Here is a 24,585-nt window from a genome sequence, read left to right on the forward strand (position 1 = left end):
TTGACCATACACTGCTGAGTATCTGGTGTCCATCCCTAAACAAAGCATCAAGGAGCCACCTTGGGACCTAGGGCCGGATTCAGCTTGAGTAGCAGGTCTGCATTCGCACTCACCTGGTCGATGTTTTCGTTCTGCGCATGCGTATGCACCAAAGTGCACGTGCGCGAAGCAGCTGCTACGATCATGAATGTGAACCAGCAGCTGCGATCGCGAATGTGAATGCAGCGGATACACAGAGACACAAGAGAATGTGTGACAGCAAGTGCCGTTTGGGGGTGGTGACGGGGGATGGTCGGTGGGACGCAGGTGTGCCTGTGCGTTTGAACACCGTTGCAGGAGCATGCATAATTAAGCCCCAGCGACAGCATACACAGCCAGAGCTCTGCATGACGACAGGAAGCTTTACAGGTTGTGAGGCATGTCAAGCTCAACCACAACCCTGCGTATGGGTCCGATGTTACTTGATGTTACAGATGTTTTCGCTGACTTGTGGATGTATGTAATGGGAAGTGGGCGGCTTTATAAGCTGGGGGTCATCTTGGTATAATGCTTTGATCGCATCACGATTGCATTCATTTGCATATTTTCAGAGCGAGTGGGTGCGTGCGATTGCAGACTTGCGATCCGTGCTGAATTAGGCCCCTAGTCCTCTTGAATTGCTACTATAACAGCACACAGGAGAGTGATTCTGCATTTGGTCAATGAACTGTAAACTGTAGACCTCATTCAGACCCACTCGCAAGCGCTGAGCGCTCGCAAGGGGGTCGATGTTGAGGCCCTGTGCACGCGCCCGCGACTGCACTGCGCGTGCGCAAGCCCTGGAGCGAGAAAGAAATTCTCTCGCTCCGGGGCTCACTACAAAAGGGACGGCTGTCGATGGTGATCGACAGCTTGCACCGTTTTGTAGGCGGAGTGGGGGGGTGGCTGGCCAAACGGAGGCATTCCCGAAGGAACGCCTGCCGAAAGCTCACTGGGGCTTGCGGCAGACGAGACCCTACCACAAGGGTCTCGTCGCAAGCCCCGATGGTCGCGATGGTCGCGATGGTCACCCACAGCTTAGCGAGCAGCCAGGAGGACGATTTTCAAAAGAAAGCAGCCGCCCTCATTCAGAGCGAGCGCTCGCATTTGCAAGCGGCTCTGAATAAGGTCCTGCATATATCAGAAGCCAGATACTATTTCCCCTGGCATCTCCTAGCTATACCTGCTCAAAATAGTATTTCACATGCCTGACTGTTTCTATAGCACTTGGTATCAAAAGATACTGGGCCTGATTCAGACCCGCTCGCAAGCGGGTCGATGGTGGCCCAGTGCGCACGCGCGGCGTGCACACCGTGGACCTCATTCAGAGTCGGTCGAAGCGGCCGCACAGTCGTATTGAAAAAGGGGCCGGATATGCAAATGATACACACGCATGTTGCGTCCCTAAGGTTGGATTGTTAGCTGGCCGACCAAGGGGTGGATGCGGTCGGATCGCTAAAAATACGCCCACATCTCGTACGCATAGTGCGTCATCTCCGGCTACATAAGGATTAATCGTGAGCATCGTATGCCATCGGAACTGGTCGTAGAGCTAAAGGTTGACCTGACCCTCTCTTAAGCTCTACGATCATGTCAGTGTAAAACCTCCCATGTCACATGTGCCATGACACTACTTTGTTAATTACGCACTCCCATAAAACGCTGTTCGCATAATGAGTCACGCCTGCGTTCGGATCTCCACACCCCCGTTTTCAAGCACCTTCCCATGTTACCACCCACAAACGCCGCAATCTGTCACTCAAACTACCGACCTGGCTGTGTTCAAGGAGAGAGAAATTTCTGATCGTAGCCGCTAGTTTGCGCATTGCGAACTTTACGCATGCGCAGTATAGCGAACATCGGTGGCGTACGACCGTGCGGCCGCTTCGACCAACTCTGAATGAGGTCCAGTGTGTGTGCGAGCTGTCATTACAAAAGGGGCGGCTGTCGATGTTGATCCACAGCTCGCCCCATTTTGTAGGCGTGGCGGGGGGTGGCTGAGCAAACGGAGGCGTTCCTGCAGCACTAGTGATGTCAGTAGGTGGACTTCCTGCTCTAATAGTGCAGGAAGTCCACTGGGGCAACGAGATCCTACCGCAAGGGTTTCGTCACAAGCCCGATGGTCGCGATGGTCTTGACCATCGTGACCATCATCATGGCCGCTCGCATAAGCTGTGGGTGGTAACCCACAGCTATGCGAGCGGCCAAGAGGCCGCACCGAAAAAAAAAACACATGCCCTGATTCAGAGCGAGCGCACGTTTTTTGCGAGCGTCTCTGAATCAGGCCCACTGTGTGTTGGACTCACCAATCACCCTCTACATTGCAGGACACAGCAGTAGTCAGATTATCCACGGCCTCTTCCCACCAATTCATAACATGGTGCCATGTTGATAGCTGCAGGTCCAGCCTCAAGGTACTGTAATTGAATCCTAAAAAAAACTAACTGCACCCACCAAGTCCTATTAACGTAAAAGTTAAACCAGGGATGTGTGCCGGACCATTTTTGCTGGATTTGGCTTTGATTCATCATCTGGCTTTGGATTTGCCAAAATCACGGCAGACTGGTTTTGGATTTGGATTTTTTACAAAAATGTACAAAAAAAAGCTAAAATCACATAAGTTGGGCTTTTTTTATTGTTCCTTGAGTATTATTAACCTTTATAACAATTTTCAGTCATTTACAGTCAATTTAGCCCACCTCACAGCTCATAATATTGCTTTCACCATTGTTGGCCAAAGGTTGCAGTGAGCTGACTGGTTACTAAGCGATAGAGCAGCGGCACAGACACCGCAGTTTAAAGCACATCTATGAAACATTGCCACACAGCAGTGGTAGAAATGAAAGGTAGTACAAGATGGAATTGTCCTTGGGAAATGGGGTATGGCCAGCAGAGTCACAGTACTTGTATACATAGGGCCTGATTCAGACCCGCTCGCAAGCGGGTCGATGGCCGGGCAGTGCGCACGCGAGCCCCTGAGCGAGCGAGAAATCACTTGCTCCAGCGCTCGCATCCAAAAGGGGCATCTGTCGATGTTGATCCCGAAGGAATGCCAGCCATTTGGGGGCGGCCCTACTGACATCACGAGTGATGTCAGTAGTGAGCTTCCGGCTCTATTAGAGCCGGAAGCTCACTGGGGCTAGCGGCAGTTGAGACCTTACCACAAGGGTCTCGTCGCAAGCCCAATGGTCGCGACCATCACCTGGCCGCTCACAAAAGCTGTGGGTGGTCACCCACAGCTTAGCAAGCGGCCAGGAGGCTGGACCCGTAAAAAAAAAAAAAAAAGCTGCCCTGTTTCAGAGTGAGCGCTCTGAAAGAGCGTCCGGCTCTGAATCAGGGCCATAGTGCACTACGGTCCAAAGAGTCACAGGACCTCATTCAGAGTCGGTCAAAGCGGCCGCACGGTCATACGGAAAAAGGGTCCGGATATGCAAATGATTCCCTCGCAAGTTGCGTCCCTAAGTTCGGATCGGTAGCTGGCCGACCAAGGGGAGGAAGCGGCCGGATTTAAAAAAAATATGCCCCCTTCTCGTACGCATTGTACATCATCTCCGGGCATATAAGGATTAATCGAGACCATCGGGAACCATCGGAACTGGTCGTAGAGCTTAAGGTTGACCATACCCTCTCTTAAGCTCTACGATCATGTCAGTGTAAAAACCTCCCATGTCACATGTGCCATGACGCTACTTTGTTAATTATGAACTCCCATAAACCGTATGCACTCCCATAAAACGCCGTTTGCATAATTAGGCACGCCTGCGTTCGGATCTCCACTCCCCCGTTTTCAAGCACCTTCCCCTGTTACCACCCACAAACGCCTCAATCTGTCACTCAAACTACCGACCTGGCTGTGTTCAAGGAGAGAGAAATTTCTGATCATAGCAGCTAGTTTGCGCACGCGCATTGCGAACTTTACGCATGCGCAGTATAGCGAATATTGGTGGCGTACGACCGTACGGCCGCTTCGACCGACTCTGAATGAGGTCCACAGTGCTTGTATACACAGAGGGCTACTGCCAAAGGAGTCACGGTGCTTGTATACACAGAGGGCTACTGCCCAAGGAGTTACGGTGCTTGTATACACAGAGGGCTACTGCCCAAGGAGTCGCAGTGCTTTTACACACAGAGGGCTACTGCCCAAGGAGTCACGGTGCTTGTATACACAGAGGGCTACTGCCCAAGGAGTTACAGTGCTTGTATACACAGTGGGTTAAGGCCCAAGGAGTTACGGTGCTTGTATACACAGAGGGCTACGGCACAAGGAGTCACAGTGATTTTATACACAGAGGGCTACTGCCCAAGGAGGCACGGTGCTTTTATATACAGAGGGCTACGGCCCAAAGAGTCATGGTGCTTGTATAAACAGAGGGCCCAAGGAGTCATGGTGCTTTTATACACAGAGGGCTACTGCCCAAGGAGTCGTGGTGCTTTTATACACAGAGAGCTACTGCCCAAGGAGTAACAGTGCTTTTATACACAGAGGGATACTGCCCTAGGAGTCACAGTGCTTGTATACACAGTGTGCTAAGGCCCAAGGAGTCACGGTGCTTGTATACACAGAGGGCTACGGCCCAATGAGTCATGGTGCTTTTATACACAGAGGGCTACTGTCCAAAAAGTCATGCTGCTTTTATACACAGAGGGCTACTGCCCAAGGAGTCACGGTGCTTGTATACACAGTGGACTAAGGGTCCAATTCAGAGTCACTCGCAAGCGGCTCGATGTTAATGCCCTGCGCATGCACTGCGTCTGGCGTGCGCATGCGCGAGCCCCGCTGAGCGACTGAAGTTCAGTCACTACGGTGCTCGCAACAAGATGGGGCGGCTATCGATGTTGATTGACAGCTCGCCCCGTTTTGTGGGGGGTGGCCAGACAAACGCAGGTGTTCCTAGTGTTTGTTGGGAGGGGTTACTGACATCACTAGTGATGTCAGTAGTGGACTTCCTGCTGTATTAGAGCAGGAAGTCCATTCGGGCTTGCCGAAGCTAGACCCTACCCCAGGTATACCCGATGGTCGCAAGCTGTGGGTGGTCTCCCACAGCTTTGCGAGTGGCCGGAGAAAAAAAATATAAATACGCCCACATTCAGGACCTCATTCAGAGTCGGTCGAAGCGGCCGCACGGTCGTACGCCACCGATGTTTACTATACTGCGCATGCGTAAAGTTCGCAATGCGCATGCGCAAACTAGCCGCTACAATCAGAAATTTCTCTCTCCTTGAACACCGCCAAGTCGGTAGTTTGAGTGACAGATTGCGGCGTTTGTGGGTGTTAACATGGGAAGGTGCTTGAAAACGGGGGTGTGGAGATCCGAACGCAGGCGTGCCTCATTATGCGAACGGCGTTTTATGGGAGTGCATAATTAACAAAGTAGTGTCATGGCACACGTGACAGGGGAGGTTTTACACTGACATGATCGTAGAGCTTAAGAGAGGGTCAGGTCAACCTTTAGCTCTACGACCAGTTCCGATGGCATACGATGCTCGCGATTAATCCTTATGTAGCCAGAGATGACGCACTATGCGTACGAGATGTGGGCGTATTTTTAGCGATCCGACCGCATCCACCCCTTGGTCGGCCAGTTAACGATCTGACCTTAGGGACGCAACATGCATCATTTGCATATCCGGACCCTTTTTCTATACGACCGTGCGGCCGCTTCGACCAACTCAAAATGAGGTCCTCAGAGCGAGCGCCCGCCAGCAGCGAGCGGCTCTGAATGAGGTCCTAAGGCCCAAGGAGTTACGGTGCTTGTATAAACTGAGGGCTACGGCCCAAGGAGTCACAGTGCTTTTATACACAGAGGGCTAAGGCCCAAGGAGTCACGGTGCCTGTATACACAGTGGGCTACAGCACCAAAAAATAAGTTGTTGTTTTTTTTAAAAAAACTTTTAACTTTCTTGCAAGTTTTGTTTGCTTTTTAAACTTTTTTTTTTGTACACACAGCCACTTGTGAGTCTCGACAATTTAATCAGCAGAGTATAGCGCAGCATATATCAGTGTGCAGTGTGCCCCCTATACACAGACACTTTGCCAGTACAGCCACTTGTAAGTCTGGACACAGTCACTTTAATCAGCAGAGTATCACGCAGCATACATCAGGGTGCAGTGTGCCCCTTACACAGTCCCTTTGCCAGCACAGCCACTTGTGAGTCCCTGTACACAGCCAGTGAGTATCACTATCAGCAGAGCAGTGCGCAGAGTGTGGGAGTGAAATGGCGCCAAGTCCTGCTCTCTGTGCCTTATGTAGAGGCGAACTCTTGCGAGAGTCCGATGTCAGGAGGATGACATTCGGCCTCGCAGTGGGATCCGAGTCAGGGTGGAACACCCGAGCCACAGATTCCAAACTGCTCATCCCTAAATTAAACAGTTAAACAGGTTAATTACAGATATTGTATGTCCACATATACCTTACTTCCATGCGCAACAGGTCGCTTTAAACATAACGCATGAGCGCCGCGTGACTCGTAGCGTCGAGCATCTTTTCATGCAACCTTTTCCTTCAAATGGGTCTTAATTCGCATTTGAAGGAAAAGGAGATGTGATAATGTAACGTAGCAATTCGCATACAGATGCACCCCCTGTTGCACACAGAATATCGGCATGCCACATATAATTTTAATCAACAAAAGCTGCTTGAGCGTCCTATTTGCATCAGTTTACAAATAAGATGCATTAGAAGGTAAAAAGTTGCACAAATAGATGGTAGGTGCTACTGAGTCACGCCGCGGCATGGCGCGACTAGACGTGCTGTTTAACGCACAAGGCAGTAAAATCATACTTACCAACATCTGAGATTCCCTTCTTGGGAGAAGCCCGGGGAGGAGAAGCAGGTGGACTGTGTTGGGGCGGGACCGGATGAGTTGCGTCGTTATGCCCTGCCCCCTCACAGGAATTTGCAGCGAACGCCGGATATTTAATTAAGGGGCAGGGCTAAATGATGCCGCCTACTCACAGACCCACAGATCCCGGCGATATTCTCCCCATTCTGCCCACTTCACTAGGAAGTGGGCAGAATGCAGGCGAAGTGCCTACACTTCAAGGGGTGAGAGGGGTTACCCGAAAAATCATGAGCCCTCCGCAGGTAGCGGGAGGGTAGCAATTACGAGTTCACTGGGTGCCGTTTTCACTGATTTCTAATTGAATATGGGGAATATGGGGACATGGAAAACCAGCGATGACGGCGAAAAGTCCGGCATGCGAAAAGTTCAGGACTTTTCGCACCTATTTGAATATGCCCCTTAGAGTGAATATCCCTTATGCTGTTTCACCCCATACACCTTCAACCTTAACTTCAGTGCCTCATCAGTGTGCCTGATTCAGAGCTGCTCGCTCTGAATCAGGGCCGGGCTTTTTTTTTTTTTGGAGCGGCCTCTTGGCCACTCGCATAGCTATTGGTAACCACCCAAAGCTATAGCGAGCAGCCATGATGATGGTCGTGATGGTCAAGACCATCGCGACCATCGGGCTTGCGACGAGACCCTTGTGGTAGGGTTTCGTTCATCGCAAGCCCCAGAGAGCTTTCGATTCTGACAGAGCCGGAAGCTCTCCACTGACTTCACTTGTGATGAAAGTGTGATGTCAATGGGGCCGCCCCCAAACGGCAAGCGTTCCCTCGGCGTTGCCTCCGTTTGGGCAGCCACCCCCCCGGCCCGCCCACCAAAGGGGGCAAGCTGTCACTCAACATCGACAGCTCGCCCCCTTTGGTGCGAGACCCGGAGCGACGGATTGCCCGTCGCTAGCCGGGTCTCGCGCATGCGCACGACGGAGCCGGCTCCGTCGTGCGCATGCGCTGTGGGCCACCATCGACCCAGTTGCGAGCGCTCAGCGCTTGCGACCGGGTCTGAATCAGGCCCAGTGTCAGGTAGCTCCTTTTTTATACATAAAATGCTTGGGTCATATATTCTGCTGCTTGCAATTGTCTCATCTACCACAAGAGGGTACCAAAATTTCAGCTTTTTCTACATGAAGGGCCCCATTTAATAACGAGACATAATCCCTTCAGCACTCGTTAAATCGGTCATGTCCTCCTTTCAATATTTAACAAACAGTGATAAACTAAGATTAACACTCTTTGTCACTGTATAGCTTACACCATCTGTAGATGATGAGAGCAATACGGTCTGGCAATGGGGACCAAAGAAACAGCCTTTTCCAGGCTTTGCTATGGCCTGGAAATGAGGTGCCGCGTGACCTCCGGCATCTGAGGTAAACACAAAAACAAAAAGCAGCACTGTTTTTTTTATTTCAAACACAACTTTATTGACAAAGACTACAACAGACAAGCAGGGACTAGTAAAGACAGAAGAGAGGAGTTACCTGCAGACGGGGGGCGCGATGCGGCGCTGGAGATGCAGGACACGGTAAGTGTAAAAAAAATCTTGGTAACATCCGAGGCACTTATCTCTGCCATGGGAGTCTATGGTAGCGCCATAAGAACCCTCAGAAATAGCACTAGAAACAGAACATAACAGAAAATCCATTATTACATATCAAAAGGCGCTATGTACTTGGATTTTCTATGCCTCTGAGCTCTTTTCACCCTTAACTCCTGTTAGTAAATAGACCCATCAGTTCAGTTATTTCTTAAGCGTACAAACAGGGCCATTGCTAATTGCTAGGGTGTTCAGAGCCTCCCTGCAAACTACAAATATGTTCTCTTGGAAAATTTACTAAGGTGAGAGTTTTTTGAAGTGGAGATGTTGCTTATAACAACCAATCAGATTTTATTTAACATTTAACTAGTAGCACCTTCTAGAAGATTGCTAGAATCTAATTGGTTGCTATGGGCAACATCTCCGCTACTAAAAACTCTCTTTAGTAAATGTACCCCCTATACTGACATCATGAACACTCTGAGGAAATAGATTTGGACACCAATCCTCTGTCATATCCAGGATTCAGCTCTTACATTGCAGTCGGACACTTTAAATGTGCAGGAGCAAATTGCTCGATGTGTAATATGTCTGACTGCAAAGTGTGAGTTGATGGGTTTGAGTTCTGGTTGTGACAGCATTTTGAAATGTGTTTAGTTAAGGAGAATCTTCATATAATTAGAATTCACAGGTCTCCTTCACAAGAGCAAATAGCTCAATGTGTAAAGTTCCTGACTGCAAAGTTTGAAGTGTTGGGTTCAAGTCGTGGGTAGGGCAGTATATTGAAATGTGTAAGATTAACAAGAATCTTCATCTAGATCAAATTGAAAGGCATCCTTTGCAGGAACAAATAACTCCATGTGTAAGATGTCTGACTGCAAAGTGTGAGGTGGTAGGTTTAAGTCCTGGGGTATGACAGTATTTTTAAATGTGTTAAATTAAGGAGAATGTGACTGAAGTGGTGATGGCCTAGGAGAAGGGGAGGAGTGGATAAATTTGCTAACATTCGATTTTGCATTTTGAGTGATTTGGCATTCGATTGTATTCGATTTTGCATTTGGTATTTACTAAAGGCCAAATCGAATTTAAAATTGAATTTAAAAAATAATTTTTCTCACATCGAACTCAAATTGACCATCGGAAAAACATCGGTACTTTTTTATAGACCAACACACAAATACCTTATTTACTATTATTCAATTTGAAATCGACCAACAAATTAACCAACGAATCAAACTTCAAATCGCAAAATGAATAGACCTGCTTCATGCTTTCGATTTGAGCATGAGCAGGTCAGATTAACACAGATGCATGCATGTATCTTACTGTAAATAGCTTGTAAATAATGATTGGTTATAACTTAAGTGTGTGGTTCGCGTTTGTTGTTTTTTTGTTTTAAGAAGACCATGGATGCCTACTTTGGACCGAAGAGGACCGAACCACGCATAGGAGAAGGTGAGCATGTTTTTTTTATCCACAGGTACCCTATGGAATATCTACTGGAGAAGGGGACCGATGCTACAGGGATACATAGGTGAGTATGAGCGTGTGCATGTGTGTGTACATGTGTGAGTACATGTATGTTTATTAAAATGATACTGTGTACGGTGTGTGTTTCCTGGTTTTTTTTTTAATATTGCTTTTGCAGTGGAATTACAGGAACCAGTGGGCCCTTAATGCCCCGCATGCTGGTACTTGTGGTTCTCCAAGTACCAGCATGCGGGGGAGGCTTGCTGGGACCTGCAGTTCCACAACAAAAGACAATATTTCAAACTATATAAAATGCACTACATTTACACTATCGACCAGCCACCCACCGCCCAGGGGTGGCAGGGATAGCCTCGGGCTAGCAACCTAGGCTAGGGGTGCCCTGGAGAGGGGGACCCCTTTATTGGGGGTCCCCAACTCCCCAGAGATCCCTGGCCTGGGCTGACTAGCGGTCAAGACTGATGCTGCGGCTGGGGGACCCAGTGATAGGGTTCCTCTGGCTGTGGCATCAGTCCCCCACTAGAAAGGGTCCGGTGCTGGTTCTGGAGCTTACAGGGGAACCCTACGCAATTTTTTCCCCTGTAATTCTAGAACCAGGACTGGTTCCCAGAGCTCAGTGCTGGTTGTACTAAGTACAGTGGAGCCCTACGTATTTTTTCCCTGTACTTCGACAACCAGGACTGGCTATGAAAAGTCCGGGGCTGGTTCTCTTTTTGGGGGTGCCCCACGTAATTTTTTTTTCTACATTTAACTATTTATAAGCTTGTTACAGTAAGATAATGAGCAGTGTGCCCACCCCCACTCCCTCCTATAAACCGCCTGGAAGTTTCTAGGACCATTCCTTTATTTGGAGCCTTATTGGTTCATATAGTTTTTAGTTGTAATCTTTCTCCCTCTGCTATCAGCCCCTCCCACTCCACGAAGAACACTGTAAAACACTCATGGACTGGCAATAGTACCGGTACATACAAGGCTTATCCCTTGGGTGTTTTTTGAGATTTGGAGCCTGATTCAGAGGTGAGTGTCGGACACAAGCGGCTGATGTTTTCAGACTGCGCAAAAGTCCCGATAGTTATTGCTAGAAACCACAATTTGGATGCAGAGAGAGGCGATTTCAGTGAGCGTTCCTCGGGGGTAACAAAGGGATGGGTAGCCAGACACGGGGTGTGCTATGGTCAGCGACTGCTTTTGCAGCAGTTGCACTGTTCAGATGGACATTCTGCGCCTATATAGGGCTATGGTGAGACTGATGTGGGGCCGATGATGCGGGTTAATATGCAAAGCGTTGGATTAGCACTGCAGCTGTTGGGCATATGTGTGCAAATCCCATCGGCTGCTTTATTAGCATATACACGCAGTCGTGCTGCGCATAAGTTGCAGTCATGGCTGAATTGGCATCCATCTCTGAATCACGCCTTTTATCTCTATGGCTCCTATTTACAAATGCAGTTGTAGTGTGATATTTTTGCCTAAACTCACATTGTGACTTTAGGGAATTTCATAGGAATGTATAAAAAATCCCTTCTTGCAGGGACAGAGCTTGCGATAAAGCTGTGTCCCATACGAAACACCCCTATTGCCACTGACTCCCTTTCCCATCTGTCTCCCCTACCTTTGTGGCTGCTGCCCTAGCACCCCTGCTCCTGGTTCACACTTACCTGCATTGGGGGCCGAGCGGTGACCTCCCTTGACCGACCGATCAGCTGATGCTGCAGTCAGCTGAAATGCAGGAAAGTGCCCGCCGGCACTTTAATGCATCTCAGCTGGCAGCAGTCATCAGCTGATAGGCCGGTCAGAGGGGGTCATCAATCGCTGGTTCCGGTGCAGGTAAGTGTGTATTTTTTTTTTTTTTTAAACTATTGGTTTTTTGTTATATTGATCAGCTTGTAGTGTATTTAGGGCCTGATCATAATTGGGCTTGTGCAAGTGCAATTGCGACCTTGCAGATATGGTAAGAGGCATCACGCTTTCTGTACATTGCTTATCCAAGCTGCATTGTCCGATGGAGATCCTGGCTTCTTCCCTCCCCCGCAAAGGCGGTGACACGCCTCCATTTCAGGAAACGGAGGGCATCGCGCGCCCCCTCCCCGCCCACAAACGGCAGCAGACTGTCAATCACTGACAGTCTGCTGCCAGTCTGCGAGCAAGTTAGCATGACCAATTCTGCACATTCACAAACATTGAGAATCTGCGTTCAGACCCTTAGACCACTAACCTAATCACTGGGGCCGGCTCCCGACTCTGCTCTGTCTGTCAGAGCCGAGCAGGATTCGGGGAAGCTGGCGTTATTATCACAGGGCTTTCCCACTTATTTTTTTTTTACAATTAATTTTTAGCAAATGTTAGACAGATCGCATTTCCATTGTGAGGTATCAGCTGACACCAATTAGGGTGTGTGGCTGCAGCTATTCGACGCAGAAGCGGTTCCAAGTGCTGATAGAAGGAGCTCGGTGGTGGCAGCATCGTTACACGCCCACGGCACAATGGGCGGAGTCAGTGACAAGCAGTCACTGACGGTAAGCGGGAATCCCCAATGCCCCAAGTTCCAGTGGGGATCGAAACCCCAATCTATGATCGGGAGTCGGCAAGAGGCCATCCGGGCACACTTGGCAAACCGTAGCATATGGAGCTTACAAACATCAGGGGAGATTGATCGCAGCCACACAGTGCTAATGTGGGTGGGACCCCTTCTGTCCGGGAATGGCACTCCAATCCCAGCATTGCTCTCCTGATTGCAGCCCTGCTAGACGTGGTCTTTAATGTTGGTCTGCAGAATGATTTCAGGGGGTGATTCAACTGCAGATGCAGTGGCAGGGTTTCCTGATTATAGGGAATTTGCGCATGTGTCTGAACCAAACTGCGCATGTGTAGTATTGGCAGTGGCGGGCTGGGCCGGGGGGCAGTGTGCCATGTGCCCCCTGGGCCGCGGGCAGTCTGTGTCTCTGTGACACAGACTGCACCGCGTGTGTAGCGCTGACCGGACGGAGTTTGGTCAGCGCTACACAAGTGACAAACACACAGCCGCCGGCTCCGGCAGCTGTGTGTTTGTTGTAAGCAGCAGCCAATGAGAGTCTGTCAGACTCTCATTAGCTGCTGCTGCACCCACTGCAGGAGCCGCTCCATCTTCCGGCTCCCGCAGTGGGCAATGGGAGAGGCGTCATGACATCATATGACGTCTCTCACATAATGCCCGGGAAGGACAGACGGAGGAGCGGATGGCGACGGTGGGAGCGGGGATTCAGGTAAATGTTTTTTGTTTGTTTTTTTACTACGTGTGTCTACTGGGGGGGAGGCTGGCACTACAAGGGGGAGACCACTACTGGGGGCACCACAAGGGGGGAACCACTACTGGCGGCACTGCAAGGGGGGACTACTACTAATGGGGGCAATACAAGGGGGGGACTACTACTACTGGGGGCACTACAAGGGGGGGGACTACTGGTGGCACTACAAAGGGGGAACCACTACTGGACTGGGGACACTACAAGAGGGAGGGAGTACTACTGGGGGCACTACAAGAGGGAGACCACTACTTGGGGTACTACAAGGGGAAGCTCACTACTGGGGGCACTACAAGGGGGGACTACTACTGGGGATTGTAACTGGGGGCACTTCAAGGGGGGGACTACTACGGGGGGCACTACAAGGGGGGGACTACTATTACAAGGGAGGACTACTACTACTAGGGGCACTGCATAGGGGGGAGGGGACTACTACTAGGGGCACTACATAGGGGGGAGGGGACTACCACTGGGGCACTGCATCGAGGGACCACTGCTGGGGGCTCTATAAAAAGGGCAATACTGGGGGTGCTGCATAGGGGGGAGACTACAACTGGGGCCACTATTTAAGGGGCACTGCATAAGGTTTACCACTATTGGGGGCACTGCATGGGGTGTGGACTGCTACTGGAGGCACTATATAAGGAGCACTGCATAGGGGGTACCACTAATGGGGTCACTATATAAGGGGCTTACTACTGGGAGCACAAGGGGCACTGGACAGGGGGGACCACTACTGGGGGCACTACTGGAGGCCTGCATAAGGGGATCCTCTCCTGGGGCACAGGGGGGCTCTGCATATGGGCACCACGATGGGGCTGTTCCTAATCTTTATTTTTACTTTACATTAATCCCATATGGACCCGCCTCCTCCCTGGAACACTTGAGTGTCTGCTCATTGACTATAGTGCATTAACCTGCTGTTTAGGTTGTATGAATATATCACTCTGTTATTGTGATGTATAAATCCCACCAGTAATTAGTAATGCTGTCTCACAGCACTGGGTTCTTGGGTTTGTTTCCAACAACAAGTTTGTATGTCAACCCTTCGTTTGTGTGGGTGTCCTCTGGTTTCCTCCCACAATCCCAAAAAATACTAGTAGGTTAATTGGCTTCTGACAAAAATTAACCCTAGTGTGTATGTGTGTGTGCATGTGGTAAGGAATATAGATAGAAAGCTCCACTGGGGAAGGAACTGATGTGAATAACTAAATATTCTCTGTAGAGTGCTGTACAATATATGTGCACTATATAAATAATGCTTAATAAGTAAATACATTATTAAATGCTATCATGCACTTACATTGGTAAAAGATCAAGACGTATATACATTTGTTATTGCTACAGGAATTTGCAGATATTAAGGTTTATCATTGTCCATTCATCTCAGAAATAAATGATTGCATTACTGGTGTGCTTGCTGACTTCTGCGCCCCATTACAAGCAAGCAAGTCTCAGGACAACCATTGACTTTACAATTTAATATATAGATTATCAAGTCATTGTCATCTGCAATGTCAGCAAGTAAGAGAGAAGACAATTCAACTTGTATTGATCTGCGTACAACAATTGCTTCCTTGAAATACCATAACCTTTAAATTGTTAAAAAGAAAACCTTTTCTAGGGTTCAGCTGAAATAATCTATGAGTAATTCCAATGTTCTCGTCTATATTTCTAGAGCGTTTGTCCCAATAAATGCAATTTACAAACTCTGCATTGGAATTCTGTAGCCATAAGTAATGACTTTCCGTAATCCAAAAATGGCAGAAGATGTTGCAGCCCGAGTTCCTGTAACTGGTTATTTGCAGGGATTCCAGATATTCAGGATTAAAATGATATAAAAACAATGTATAAAAGATAAATTGTAAAGAGGACTTTGCAAGCTTACGGGAAGAGTAGGAGAGTGTGGGCTGAATGTGTGGGCCGTGTGAAGGCTAAATTGGTTGAAAGTGTGTTAGTTAGAAAAAGTATCATTGACATTTAGTAGAGAGCTAAGATGAGTCAGGAAAAGCTTCACGGATAAGCAGAGATTTGAATAATTATTTAGTAAAAATTCCGAAATTGAGTAGACAATTAACCGTGTTTTTCGCTGTATTTCGCTATGTAGATTTTTCCTTATTCATAAAAGAAATGCTGAGACAGTCTACTTGAAAAGGACCTGTCCGGGCGGAGAGAAAACTGGCCTGCTGTGTGCTTCTTTAGCCATCCATTGCAATCTTATCTTTATTAATACCGGACCTGCACAGCCCCCATTGATACCTATGGGGTCAACAGGAATGTAACAAACTAAATTTAAATGCTGGAGAAAACCCTATTTGTGCTTTTATTAATGAACTCCTCAGTGTTGAGACAACTCGAGAAAGTCTGGTCATATTTGAGCAGAGTTCCAGAAAAGATATGCAGAAGAGGTGCAGCTCTAGAGAAGTTCTACATATTCATGAAAGATTTAAGAAAATGGCATGAGAGAATTAAAGTACAGTAGGTGGCAGTGGTATAACAACACGAGCCACATTAGTTGCAACTGAGACTGGGCACCAGAGAAACAGACCACAATTCATATGCATACCTACTAGACACTTTCTGGAATCTGTTTAGCAAAATAGAAATGGGATCGGTGCCACTAAGTTGTGTTCCAATCTGCGACCTAAGGAGAAGGGTCTCCTAACAAGACCCTAGGGGAGGTCTGTAAAAAGAAAAGTACTCTCCAGCGCTGATAGGAACACTTACAAAATGTATTTTGTGTTCAAAAAGTACTTTTACTTTTTGGAATCTATTATGTCAATAAACATGTCCCTCTCCCTCAATGACTGCTGCCAGGCTGGGAAGTGGGGCTTGTGTTTTCAACAGATGCAAGACTTCAACCCCAAAACCTTGATGAGTCTCTGCGGAGCCTCCAGGTATAGAATAGCCTCTCAGATCATAGAAATCCTTACAATGCTAAGTGATTCTCTCTGATCATAACGAAGTGCATACTGTAGTTCTGCATGGATCCAGAACATCATATTGTCATATGGTGGTTTAGAGCAAATGTGGAGGCACCAAGGAGACAGTAAGACAGAAGATCAGGCAACAACCTTGGTGCAGAGCTTCAAATGCTCTCTAAGTACCCACCTACCAATCCACAGCTTAACCTCTCCCTATCCCTCTTATACCTCCCTGGTGTCATGAGTGCCTTCCGTACCCTTGAGCCTACAAAGCCAACTTGCCGAGGAGTGCTTCAGCTATAACAGCCCCCTTTCCCGGAACTACTATCATTCACTGGTACTTGGTTGCCACCATGACTTCTACTCTAAGCAGGATAAGCTCAAGATCACAGCCATATATTTAAAGGGAACAGGGCAATTCAAAAAGACTAACTAAACTTAAAACTATATACAGAAAACAGCCAGCCAGATCCAAAGCATAGCACTGGTTATTTCCAATGAAGAGTATGCTAGCAAAATGCGCAGATAATTACACAGCAAATAATTGCTGGACAGATCTTTCAAATAGCACAGGTTTTTTACCACAGTAGTGTATTAATGATAAGTAACAGATTTTCTGAATGCACAGGTAATTGCACTACTAGAGAAATACTAGACCAGTGGTTCCCAAACTCGATCCTTAGGACCCCACATAGTTCACATTTTCCAGGTCACCTAGCAGGTGTACAGGTGTATTCATTACTCACTGTAGCATGTTAAAAAATCCACAGGTGGAGCTAATTATTTCACTTGTGATTCTGTGAGGAGACCTGGAAACATGCACTGTTTGGGGTCCTAAGGACAGAGTTTGAGAACCTGTGTGCTAGACAGTTCTATTGCATAGCACAAGTATTTTCCACAGTGGAGAATTGCGGACAAGTAACAGATTTTTCTAATGTACAGGTAATTGCACTGTGGAGAAATACTGGACAGTTCTTTCAAATAGCACAGATAATTTCCACAGTGGAGAACTGCGAACAGGTAATTCTGAAAAGCACAAATAACTTGCACAGCAGCAAGATATTGAGTAGCTGTATTGAATAGCTCTATACCTAACTGTACATACTCCTCCATCCTGGGTACCACAATTAAATTTGATAGTGTCCAGTAGATGTTGTACTACAGGTGACAATCCATCCTTGGGCATAATGGGGTAGATGTATGAAGCCCAGAAACGGTATCAGCGCACGTTATGTGCGCTGATACCGCTTCTCCCCGATGTATGATCGGGGGTCTGGGTGGTAAATGACAGGGGCGCTGTGCGCCCCTGTCATTATCGGCGCTGCTATCTACAAGATAGCACCACCGAGCTGCAGGGCCATGTACGAACGGTCATACCGCATGACTGTTTGGCCGGCTGTAGCTGTCGTTATCGACAGTTACAGCCTAGCGCTAGCCTATCCCCACAGCAGGGACAGCGCTGTCCCTGCTGCCGGCTCCAGGCTGCACGCAGGGATCTCGCGATATTTGCGAGATCCCGCGCATGCTCAGTGGAGATGGCCGGGACAGAGACACAGGGCATCAGCACTAGGCTGATGCGCTGCTGTCTCTAGCGGTTAGCGCCGGAGGGGGGAGTTAACGCTCCCCCTCTCCGGCCGATGAGATGTTCTTACATCTCATCGGTAGTGCTTCCTGCTGCGTCTCGGTAAAGAGGCGAAGCAGGAAGCGTTATTGCGGCACTTAACGTGCCGCTTTCATACATCTACCCCAATAGCTCTTATCATTGTCCTATATATCAGCTGTCTTGATTCTACAGCATCAAGTTTTCACCACAATAGTGAAGTGTCCCTTTATCCTCTAGTCAGGGATATTAAATAGATTACAGGTAGCCAAGCTCTGCTGTTATACTCATGCTCCCTAGCTTCGCAGTCATGGCGGGTCGATAGTTTTAGCCTCAGGCTTATATTGACGCTCCAGAATGTCTTTGTTGACGGGTGCAGCAGAGAGCTCTCCGCTACTGCATCTGTCAGGACATAATAAAGAAAAGGTCAGGACAAGGGTTGTAAGCGTGTGGACGCTTATCGTGGTACTTATGACACCATTCAAAAGCCTGCGCCGGTTACACTTTGAAAATACTGTAGGGGGAACATTTGGCATATATATAAGCAGGTCGGCATTTTACAAATATCATTTATAGTTCCTGAGAGATTTAAGAACATCATATTTATTCTCATGAGCCTTGTAATGTAGGGCAGATTCACATTCACTGCACTTCTTTCTGTAAAATCTAAAAAACTGGCATGGAATATAACAGTCATGAAAATAGCTTGCATTTGTGGTGTGGCATATACCGCCAATTAGCCAAAGGAAATTACTATTAATTGCTTAATAAATATTGATATACAGATTTTGGCTTTGATCACATTCATTTTTAGATATCTTATAGTTTTTTATGTATGTTTTTAAGAATTACTGTATATAGGGTACAGAGCAAGATGAAATAACAGCATAAAAATAAAACACATACATATACATACAGTTGTAACGTGGTTATATGTTGTATTTCGTACAGTTTAGTAACCCAATTCTAAAACATGCTTTCACAATGGCATGACTAGGCACTGGACAGGTGAAAAAAAAACTAAAAAAAATGAACACTTGTTTTTAAAACTTATACAGTCTATTCAAACATGTGATGCAAAAGTATTTTATGCCAAAAGATGGTACATCAGTATTATATAGTATCAGCTTTTGCTGACTGGTATTTGACATAATGGGGGGAATTAAATTTTTTTGGGGCGTCTTATCAAATAGGCGTCTATCAGAGCAATTCAATTGTTTCTCTGATAGACGCACATTAGTGTTTAACGCGCACAGAAGCACCAGGTTTAGAGGCTCAAAACAGCTAAACCCGACTAAACTCCTGGTTTGGGTGACTAAAGTCCTTGTTTGGGCATCTAAAGTCCTCAGGATGCTGCGAAAAAAAACGTGTCTGCCACAGCAATTGGGTGTCTATCACACAAACAATTGAATTGCTCTGATAGACACCCATTACTTAAGACACCCAAAAAAACAATTGAATTCACCCCAATGTCTCTCAAAGAGAATAATATAGTACAGCATATACTGACAGCTTATATTTACACAGCTATGCAATGCAATCCTAAAATAGCATTAGCTATACCCAGCGTTGTACACCAGTGAAGCCATTATAACAACTACAGTATATGAATATGCGGACATCAGTCGTGTATGCACATTTCCCAATACCTTTTGCAAGCAGATAAGCATATTGGGGGTGATGCAGTTACACGCTCAAATCTAAATGTGAATATTTGCCCATATGCTCAGTTGCGTGCACTTATGTGACTGGGCTTCCCTTATAAATCCACTTGCTAACATAGCTGTCATCATTATCAGTGCTCATTTACACCATACATAGCTCCATATACATAAACTCTACATGGCTCCGCGTACACCCAACTCTACATAGCTATGCATATTCCCAACTCTACATAGCTCCATATACACCCAACTCTATATACTGTAGCTCCATATACACCCAACTCTATATACTGTAGCTCCACATACACCCAACTCTACATATTGTAGCTCCTCATGCACCCATCTCTACATAGCTCGGCATACACCCAACTCTACATAGTTCCATATACACCCAACTCTATATACTGTAGCTCCATATACACCCAACTCTACATAGGTCTGCAACTCTGCATACACCCAACTCTACATATTGTAGCTCCTCATGCACCCAACTCTACATAGCTCGGCATGCACCCAACTCTACATAGCTCCATATACACCCAACTCTATATACTGTAGCTCCATATACACCCAACTCTACATAGGTCTGCAATTCTGCATACACCCAACTCTACATATTGTAGCTCCTCATGCACCCAACTCTACATAGCTCAGCATACACCCAACTCTACATATTGTAGCTCCTCATGCATCCAACTCTACATAGCTCGGCATACACCCAACTCTACATATTGTAGCTCCTCATGCACCCAACTCTACATAGCTCGGCATACACCCAACTCTACATAGCTCCATATACACCCAACTCTATATACTGTAGCTCCATATACACCCAACTCTACATAGGTCTGCAATTCTGCATACACCCAACTCTACATATTGTAGCTCCTCATGCACCCAACTCTACATAGCTCGGCATACACCCAACTCTACATAGCTCCATATACACCCAACTCTATATACTGTAGCTCCACATACACCCAACTCTACATATTGTAGCTCCTCATGCACCCAACTCTACATAGCTCGGCATACGCCCAACTCTACATAGCTCCATATACACCAAACTCTACATAATGTAGCTCCACATACACCCGACTCTACATAGCTCCTCATACACCCAACTCTACATACTACACTTCCTGTCAATCACTCTGCGATGGGTCTGCGTAGTCACTGTGATTGCAGTCCCGATTGCAGTGGCTGGTTCGCGCACACACATTGCGATGCATACGCATGCACTGAACGCAACAATCGGCCGAGTTGCGATCCTTGCTGAAATAGGGGCTGAAATAGACTCCTCAAAGAGCTGGTATATCAGATGTGTCACTTACACTTCATATATTTTACCTTATAGAGTGAATTAAATTAATTCACATTCTAATTCAATCTATGAATTGACTAATCTGTTCTCCTCTCATTTAGAAATCATTAGAGCATCCTAAAATATTATGCACTGCCTGCCATGTTTAACAGTGTGGTATCTAATGAAATATTATAGCCTAATTCAAATATAATGCAGAGTAAGGATTGTTTAGTTTGAATAATTCAAGTGTAACATTTAACTTCGGTGAAGAATCTACCCCTTTAAATGGATTAGACAACCATGTATAATTGTATAGTCTAGAGTTTTTAATCATCTCAGTATATCCCGTTGTTTCCATCTGCTGTGTCTAGGAATGGCAGTCACCTGACCAGCACTGACTGTGTTAAACAGATGTCAGAGTCGTATCTCCTTAGGATTACCAGGCTGCTATTCTTACACTATCTATTTTATCTTGTTTAACGTTGCTTGGTACGCATGGAACCTAGGGAAACTAATATTAGTCGTGTCACATGAATAATGCAAAAATTACTGAAGATGGCCTGCTGCTTATTTTTAATATGTATTACAATTTATATTCATGCAAACGGAAGTGTATTAAATTCTCAGAGACGGTAATTGAAAAAATATCTCTGCCTAAAAAGATTTTAAAAGGCTAGGAGAAAAATCTTTTTAATTTATTTAATAAATATTGAGTGAGTTTAGTAACTCTTTCCAGGCTGGTCAGTAACCGCATTAAGTGTATGGAAAGTATCCACAGCGCAAACAGTCCTCAATAAATTGTATCCATAGTTTTCAATATCCATAGCAATATTAATTAAAATAGAAACATAGAATTTGACAGCAGATAAGAACCATTTGGCCCATATAGTCTGCCCATTTAGGGTTAGCTTATTAGGGTTAGGGGTTAGGGGTTTGGTTAGGGTTGGGGGTTAAGGTAGGTTGTTAGGGAGTTAGGGTTGTTTGGGTATAAGTGTTAGGGTATTAGAGTTAGGGGTTAGTGTTAGGGACCAAGGGTATTAGGGTTAGTGGTTTGTTAGTCAGGGGTTAAGTTAAAGTTTATTCGAGACAATTAATTGTCGAAGCTTAAATTGCTATATTGAAATGTATTATTAAAAGTTTTCGCTGTGGACAGAGAACTGAAGCTGTTTAACTTTTTTCTAATGGGGGGAGGGGAATAAATTCTCTCAATTAAAGAGACAGCACTGGTGTGCACATCACACGGCCTGTGCAAAGCATGACAGGCACAAGGAGACCTGGGACAGAACTAAAACTGTAGCAAATCCCCAACGTCTCTTCACTACCTTCAACTCCCTCCTCCGCCCACCCCCTCCTCGCCTCCCCTCCTCGCTCTCTGCCCTTGACTTTGCTACCTACTTTACATTTAAAATTGACTCCATACGTCAGGACATCATATCCCACCAGTCCCCCTGCTATCCACCTCCTTTCTTCCCAGATCACCCCTCTCCTTCCATTTTACCGGCTCTAACTTTCTTCTCCCCTGTATCTGGAGAGGAAGTCATGTCCCTCATCCAGTCCTCCCCCCCCCCTTCCACCTCCCCCCTTGACCCTATCCCTTCACGTCTCCTCCGCTACCTCTCTCCTTCTGCCTGCTCCCATCTTGCCCACCTCCTTAATCTCTCCCTATTGTCAGGCACTGTCCCGGCTGCATTCAAACATGCCCTTGTCTCCCCCATACTAAAAAAAACCCCTACCCTTGATCCTAACACTCTCTCCAACTACCGTCCCATCTCTCTCCTCCCTTTTGCCTCCAAGCTTCTTGAGCATGTTGTTTACAAGCGCCTTACCACCTTTCTTTCCTCTCACTCCCTCCTTGACCCTGTTCTCTCCACTCCACTGAAACTGCCCTCACTAAAGTCAGCAATGACCTCCTTGCTGCTAAATCCAAGGGCCACTACTCTATGCTCATTCTCTTTGACCTTTCTGCTGCTTTCGACACTGTGGACCACCCTCTCCTTCTGCAAATCCTTCACTCCCTTGGTCTACATGATACTGCCCTCTCCTGGCTATCCTCCTACCTCTCTGACCAATCCTTCTCTGTCTCCTCTCATGGCTCCTCTTCTCCCCCACAGCCTCTTACAGTAGGTGTTCCCCAAGGTTCTGTTCTTGGACCTCTCCTTTTCTCACTCTATACATCCTCACTAGGTGAACTCATCAGCTCTTTTGACCTCCAATATCATCTCTATGCTGATGATACTCAGATCTACCTTTCCTCCCCTGACCTCTTTCCCTCTCTCTTCACTTGTGTCTCCAACTGTCTCTCGGCCATCTCTTCCTGGATGTCCCAGCGATTTCTTAAACTTAATATGTCTAAGACTGAGCTAATCATCTTCCCTCCCCCCTATATAACCACACTTCCCACAATTTCCTTATCAATTGATGGCACAACTATCTCCTCTAGCCCTAAAGTGCGCTGTCTTGGAGTTATCCTGGACTCCTCCATCTCCCTCAAACCACATATCCAGAATCTCTCATAGTCCTGTCGTTTTCATCTTAAAAATATTTCCAAGATTAGACCCTTTCTCATCCCTTCTCTCCCCTCTCCAGTCTGTCCTCAATGCTGCTGCTGCTCAGCTCATCTTCCTCTCAGAATGCTCTGCATCTGCCTCCCCTCTCCTACAAGCTCTCCACTGGCTCCCCTTCCCTTTTAGAACCCAATTTAAGTTTCTCACACTCACTTACAAAGCCCTCAGCCATTCCTCTCCCATTTACATCTCTGATCTCATCTCCCTTCACTCTCCTGTCCGCCCTCTTTGTTCAACAAATGCATGCCTCCTTTCATGCCAATTGATTACTTCCTCCCACTCCCGCCTCCAAGATTTTGCCCGCGCTGCTTCCCACCTTTGGAACTCTCTCCCGCTTCCCATCAGACTCTCCACCTCTCTTCAATCCTTCAAACGGGCTCTCAAGACCCACTATTTCATCAAAGCCTTTCAGCTCTCATCTTAACTTGCTGCTACATACTCCTCTCTCCCTGCCTACCCCATCTGTGTCACCCCTGTCTGTCTGTCCCTCCCCCTTAGAATCTAAGCCCCTATGAGCAGGGCCCTCTACCCTCTTGTGCTTCTCCTTACTCTACCTTCATCTACTTCTTAGTCTCTACCAGGGCACCTAACACTTGGTTGCTTTGCATTGTTGCTTATCTGGGTGTTATGGTCGCGAATGCAGCAATGTATATTATCCATGTCCTGTATTGTATTGTACTGTACTATAAGTCACTGTAAATCAATCTATTTATGTACTTTGTAAGGCGCTGCGGAACACTTGTGGCGGCATATAAATAAACAATAATAATAATAATTATATGGCACTTACTGCGATGCTCTCTGTATTATATGGCACTCACTACAATGTTCTATGTTTTATATGGCTGTCATTGCGATGTTCTTTGTAGTGTACGGTGTTAACTTGGATGTTTGGTGTATTACAGATGTGTCCTCACTCGTCTTTGTTGCAGTCACGCCAAACGGGATCGGTATTAATGACCGCCGGACGAGAGGCTAGCGGTCAAAATCCCGACACCGGCAGGTCTAACAGCGGAGATCCCGGCGGAGGTGAGTAAACTACCTAACCCTCCTTTAGGGGTGCCTAACCCTAACCTCCCCCCTTAGTGCCTAACCCTGACCCCCCCTCCCCGCACCATAAACCTAACCCTCCCTGAGGGGTGCCTAACATTAACCTTCCCCCAGGGGGTGCATAACCCTAACCCCCCTTCCCCTAGCCTGACCCTGAGGTTTAGGGTGTCTGCAGGAAGGTGCAGTTATGGTTAGGCTGAGGAAAGGTGGTTAGGGTTAGGATACTTACCTGTCAGGATTCTGACTGTCGGGATGCCACTCTCAGTATTCTGACTGCCGCAGACCCTCCAACATGACCCGTTCCATTAGGTAAA

General features: G+C 46.9%; 1 long non-coding RNA gene across 1 annotated transcript in view; it reads left to right on the plus strand.

Annotated features, from left to right (window-relative positions):
• Window positions 1-24,190, plus strand: part of LOC148517395 (uncharacterized) — a 71,604-nt gene extending 47,414 nt beyond the window's left edge. Inside the window, exon 4 of the long non-coding RNA XR_015879296.1 lies at window positions 24,127-24,190. This is a non-coding gene — a long non-coding RNA (uncharacterized LOC148517395). The remainder of the gene's footprint in view (window positions 1-24,126) is intronic.
• The last annotated feature ends 395 nt before the right edge of the window (window positions 24,191-24,585 follow it).

This window comes from Taudactylus pleione, unplaced genomic scaffold, assembly GCF_031769625.1.
Source record: "Taudactylus pleione unplaced genomic scaffold, aTauple2 ptg000218l, whole genome shotgun sequence".
NCBI classification, from domain to species: Eukaryota; Metazoa; Chordata; class Amphibia; order Anura; family Myobatrachidae; genus Taudactylus; species Taudactylus pleione.